This window comes from Pyrus communis, chromosome 14, assembly GCF_963583255.1.
Source record: "Pyrus communis chromosome 14, drPyrComm1.1, whole genome shotgun sequence".
NCBI lineage: Eukaryota > Viridiplantae > Streptophyta > Magnoliopsida > Rosales > Rosaceae > Pyrus > Pyrus communis.
Window position 1 is genome coordinate 16,466,905 of NC_084816.1, and position 6,459 is coordinate 16,473,363.

Below are 6,459 nucleotides of genomic sequence, written 5' to 3' on the forward strand. Positions count from 1 at the left end.
GAGTGTTGGAATTCAATTTTTTTTTTTTATATCCAACGGTAGAGATTAATTAGTTGAATAAAAATTTAAAAAAAATTGTAAAAAATCCGAAAAAAAATCTGAATTTAAAAAAAAAAAAAAATTGTTTTTACTTTTCTATAAATACCTTCTCATTATCATCTACCTTACACCACGATTTCATATTTTCTCAACTACTTTCAATCACATTCCTATCTTTTTCTCAAAGTTTCAATCCAATTTTTTTCAACAAAATGACTACTGATGCAGGTACGAATTGGTCGCTTCTTGAAGATGTTGCGTTGTGTACTAGCTGGGTTGAAGTTACTCATAGTTCGCTTACGGGTAATGAGATGCAGTTGCGAGAAATGTGGAGTCTTATTCATGCCAATTATCTTGAGAAAATGGGTGGGAAAAGAACCAAAGAATCGATGTCTAGTCATTGGAAATTACTTAGCCAATCGTTTAGTACATGGAGAGATGCCTTGGCACAAACTACTACTAATATTCGAAGTGGGGAAAATTACTCGGATTAGGTAACAATATATTATTTGTTTGTACTATACCCAAATTTACATTATAATTATTTATTTGTATTATTTATTTGTTACCTACCTACATTATAATTATTTGTTTGTATTATTTATTTGTTACCTATTTTCATTATAATTATTTCTTTTCCCGCATTGTGTAGCAACTTCAAGCACAAGCTTGGTACGGTGCCAAAACTAAAAGCAAAAATAAATCATTCAACCGGTGGGAATGTTGGAATATTGTCAAAGATTGTCCTAAATTCAGAGTTGTGCTTGTTGGTCCAGAAGTTTTCATGAACAGCACCCCTCTGCACTCTACACCCGATCATAGCTCGCATGTTCATGAAGATGATGCAGAAGAAGTGCCCGAAACGCCCCTTCCTAAACAAGCGTCGGGTTTGACCCGTTATCCAATTAGGCCTGAAGGTAAGAAGGCTTCAAATAGAAAAGGGAGTGCTTTCAAGAATGATTATGCAAAGTACATGGAAGAACTTGCTCGCCAATGTGAATTGATTTTGGCACGAGAAATGGCGAAATTTGAGGCTGATAAGGCTAGAGAGAAGGCAAAAGCTGCAGCTATTGAGAGAGAATTTCAAGCTAATGAGAGAGAAAGAGAGCTACTTAGGCAAGAAAAGGAATAGGTTAGAGAAGAAAGAATGGCTCAACGAGATTGTGAGATTATGAACACGCCTTTAGAAGGGAAGTCTCCAAATTCTAATTTTTTTTGGAAGTCAGAGAAAGCGGACGTGGTGCGAATGAAGCATGCAACAGAAGCGAGAGCAAGACAAGATGGTCTTAGCACCACAAGAGAAGATCATCCTAGCACCACAAATTGGTTAAGTGATGATGAATAGAGTAGTTTTTGTAATCGGAGCCCATAATTTTCCAATCACTTTGGGTTGTAATTTATTATTTATTGAATATAGTACTTTATGTTGTTTCCAATTTATTGAATTTAGTACTTTATTTAAAGTAAGAGTAAATTTATTGAATTTGGTAAGTTATTTATACTAAGAGAATATTTATTCAAATGACAAAAACACACCAAATAAAATTACATAAACATACTGAATAATAAAAAACTCACTAAAGCTGAACTAAAAAAAAACACACCAACTAAAATTAAATAAACACACCAAATAAAAACAAACACACTAAATGAACTTAATTATCTTCAGCTTGTTTCAATGCCCACTGGTGCTCTATCAAGTCATTTTGCCAGGCATTGTGCATACATGACCTTTGAAGTGCAGTATATCGTTGAATGACCAATTCATTGTAACGTCCATCCCTTGCTAATGGCTCATGTTACACGGGTTCTTTGGTGGCGTCATGAGCGCAATATATACGTGTTCTTGAATTGTTCATCGTGTCCAGCTCATATTCATCAACGGCATCATAATCGTACTCATCTTCCACAATCATGTTGTGAAGAATGATGCACGTCATTATGATGGATCAAAGCGACTCTACATCAAACAATCTGGCAGCACCCCTGACGATCGCCTAGCAAGTGTGGAGGATATCAAAACAACGCTCCACATTCTTCCTGCACCCCTCTTGATAGCTTACAAAGTGTTTTTCCCTTACACTTCGCAGACGTGGCACTGTTTTGACAAATGTTGACCACCTTGGGTAAATGCCGTCAACTATGTAGTATGGCTCGTCGTACATACGTCTGTTGACACAGTATGTGACTTTTGGTGCCTTTCCTTGCAGGATATTGTTGAACACTGGGGATTGGGTAAGGACGTTGAGGTCATTTTGAGCTCCCGGAACCCCGAAAAAGGCGTGCCAAATCCATGTATCAAAAGATGTCACCGCCTCCAAAATGATACTTTTTGATCATTTTCTGTCCCCATAACCGCCTTGCCATGCACTTGGACAATTATTTCATGTCCAGTGCATACAATCAATGCTTCCAATCATCCCAGGAAAACCACGCACCTCGGCCTTCTTCAGAAGCCTTTGCAAGTCCATATTTGTAGGTTTCCGGAGGTACTCTGTGGTGTAGTTAGATTCGATTGCTCCGCAAAACCTCATCAGGGACTCAAGAATGGTTGATTTCCCCATCCTCGTTATCTCATCCACTTGGTTTGTAGCTGCTCTATATGCAAGCATCCGCAAGGCAGCATTAATTTTTTGCTGAGGAATGAGACCCATAGCACCAAAAGCATCATTCTTTTGCACAAAGTAAGAATCATGGTTGCAAACAGCAATCATGATTTTGTTGAACAAATGTTGTTCCATTCTAAAACGATGTCTAAAGTACATATCGGGGAATGCACTATTACAGACAAAATAATCGTCCAAGAGTTTCATTCCTTGTCGTTGCCTGCTTCTATCAAGGTTTCCAAAATGGTTGGGCCTGCAGATCTGACCCACAACTTGGATGACTCGACGGGAATGTGAGGCTTTGCCCATTCTTGCTTCGTCATCTCTCCTTCTACGCTCCTCATCATCTTCCCTCTCATTTTTTGCCACCTGAAGATTGAACATTCCTTCTGATTGGTTAAACAATTCTTCCTCTTGCTGATCGAGTTCCCACATCATCCTTGACGAAGAAGAAGACATTGTAAGAAAGAAGCAGAAACTATAAATAATGATAGAGATTTTTGTGAAGAAGGGAGCAGAAACTATGAATAATGATAGAGATCTTGAGAAAATTGGTGTGAGTTTTGTGAGGATAGATGGTGGATTATATGGAGGATTCAGAAAGGATTAGGTTGTAGATAGTGCCACGTGGCATGCCGTCATTCGTTAAAAATCTGATCGAAATCTATCCTCAAATATTGTAAACAGATTATGACACGTGGCACGACGTGATTGGTTAATAATCTTATTAGAAATCCATCACCAATAATGGTATTTTCGGATAATGACACGTGGTATGCCGTCATTCGTTAAAAATCTGATGGAAAACTATCCTCTAAGATTGTAAACAGATTATGACACGTGGTGCGATGTTGTTGGTTAATAATCTTATCAGAAATCCATCACCAATAATTGTATTTTCGGATAATGACACGTGGTGCAACGAGTACAATTAAAAATCTTATCGGAAATCAATCCCCAATAATTGTCTTTTTGGATTTTATGACAAGTGGCGCAATGAGAACAATTAAAAATCTTATCCGAAATTACAATTAAAATTATTTTGTATTATTTTATAAATAAATAAAAATACTAATATTTTATTGCCTATTGCCAGGGTTATTGAAGTGCAACGGTGGATATGCAAAAGGCGATTACTGTTCATTAAGGGCAGTTACTGTTCACTGGGTGGATAGCATAGTGTATTACCTGGGGGAAGGTTTCACACGCTGGAACTGCTCTTACACATGTGTGACTTGCCACTTGGCACTAACAGACAAACTAGTAAAATAAAATACCACTTAAAAACTGTAAATTGCAAATTGATCCCAAACTATTACAATTTGACCCCAACTTGATTTCTTGTGATCGAAGAAATCACATAACATAACAGTGGTCAGCACGAATCATTTCCAAATTGAAAGGTAAAAATTATTTCCAAATCTTATGTGCCACTGAGCCCGAATTCTCATTTCTAACCTTAGCCATATGTCTCTCATTTTCTCTTTGCCCTTGAGCCCAGAGCCACCCCCTTCATCTCACAATCCCCGCGAGAACCACACAGACAATAAATCGTCTCCGTTGTTTTCCTCCTCTCGCCTCCATCTCCCTCCTCTCCCCTTCGTCGTCTCCCTCCTCCTCTCTCCCTCTTTCTGGAATCGATCGATCTTCGAAGAGGATAAGATTATATGAAATGGTGTTTAGGTACGCTGCTTTTTGATACTTTTGTTTTCTATTTTTAATTTAATTTTTTCCCATTTCTGAAATTAATTCTTGCTATTTCTTATGCGTATGATATGAATCTACAACTAAAAGCATAAACTAACTTCAGCACGCCTAATACTATCGTCTCAAAAAACCCTTCCCGTGGGCGACTCCAAGTCTCAAATTTTTAACGGTACGAGGTTTGTCTTGAACTCAAAGTATGCATTTTTTTTATTGTCTACTCATTCAACCGCCAATAAAAGTTGCACCCTTTTATTTTATTTTCTGTATTTTCTGGGGTTTGCTTCTTCTACTGTGAGTATGTGTTTTTTATTTTTTGGGTTCAGCTTCTTCGGTTATTCCATTGTCTATTTGTTTCCCAAAAGAGTAAATTGCTAATTTAGTCTCTGAATTATTACCTGAGTGAAAATTAGGTCCTTAAACTTTTTTTTTTTTAGAAAAATCAATCCTTGAATTATAACAATCTGCCAATTACATCCCTAATTAGATTCGAATGTACTATATTCAATTTTTCGTCAATTTAACTCACGTTACTTGCATGTGATACACATTGGAAGGTAGATTGGTAATTTTCTAAAAAGAAATAGTGTATGGAGTTAACTTCGAGGGTAAATTAGATGTTAGATTCGCACCCTATATGAAACATTAAGGGCATGGCGAGAAAATGACGTTATTACACTCTAAAGTGTGTCAAGTGGCTTAAGTTGACGAAAAATTGGATAAAATGACTTTGAATATAAGAGTAGGGATGAAATTAGCAATTTTTAATGAATAGGGATTTATTTTACCGAAAATATTTCAAGGACCAAATTTTCATTAAGGTAATAGTTCAAGGACTAAACCAGCCCTTCACCCTTACCAAAATAATAATTTTTGTACATTTTGTTATATTTCATTGCAATATCAAATAAAGTTCGTATTTTAAAATCTCACTGCAATTTTTTTGGTTATACTGTTGGTTGGTATCTCTAATTATGCCCTGAAGAAGGAAGACAAAGAGAGGACAGACCTGGGTTTGGGGCACAAAAGGGATCTTTAGATTTTTGGAAAAATACTTTGTGTCTTTTTGCTATTGGTGATGAGTGTCCATGAGTATTTATGCTTTAATATAGCTGTTACAGGAGCAAGTTGTTTAACTAAAATCCTAAGAAGATTAAAGTAATGTACAGAGGACAAACGAATAAAGAATATTCTGGATGTCTCATTATTGATAGTCTGAATTTTTGCAATCTCTAAGATATATTTGGGATAATTTTTTAGTGATATTCGTCAAGGTTCAAGAAAAACTTTGCTGCACTGCAATATAAAAGTATCTGGTTAGAGAAATTTTTCTGATTTAAGCATTTAGCTCCTGGATTGCATGAAATTAGTATTTAAAGAATTTTTTTGTATGAGAATGCATCGATAGAAATTTTTTTTCTCGAAAAATTAACTCACAGAGCTTCCTTCAACTTTTGACTTAAATTTTTTTTAGCATTATTATATTCCTTTTTTTTTTTTCATTTTTTTTTTTTTTTTTGATCTCTGATGCTGTTTATCTTTTATTTTTATGCGATGTTCATCTGTGTAGGCACTCAAATTAGTTTTTTGTGGTGCATCTTGATCGGACCACCACAAAAGAGAAAACGGAAGCAAAAATCAGAGCCATCAAAACAAACAAATGCTGGTCTATCCTAAAAAAGGTTGGTTTGTGTACTTTCGAAGAATATATGGAAAAAGAGAATATTGATCATGGTGTAGAATCTGATGGTAATGTGGTTGAAAAAGATAAAATGTTGCATGAAAAGATCTCGGAACTCATTGACGAAATATGCAGCAGCGAGCTGAGTTGAGAAGGAGAAACAAGGAGAAGTGTGACACAATTGAGCGGCTTTTGTCGCATGTGCATAAGCTAACGGATGAGAACAAAATTTTGAGGATTCATCTGGGAATCCATAAGGATACTACTGATCATACAATTACAATCCATAAGAATGCTACTGATCATACAATTACAAGGCAAAACAAGCCTCAGTTTTCAAGGTCTAAGTCCACGGGGCCATCTTTCCTTGGAACTTGGAAGGCTCACTGGATGCACTGGCACCTGATCTTAATTAGCGACTTTTCAACT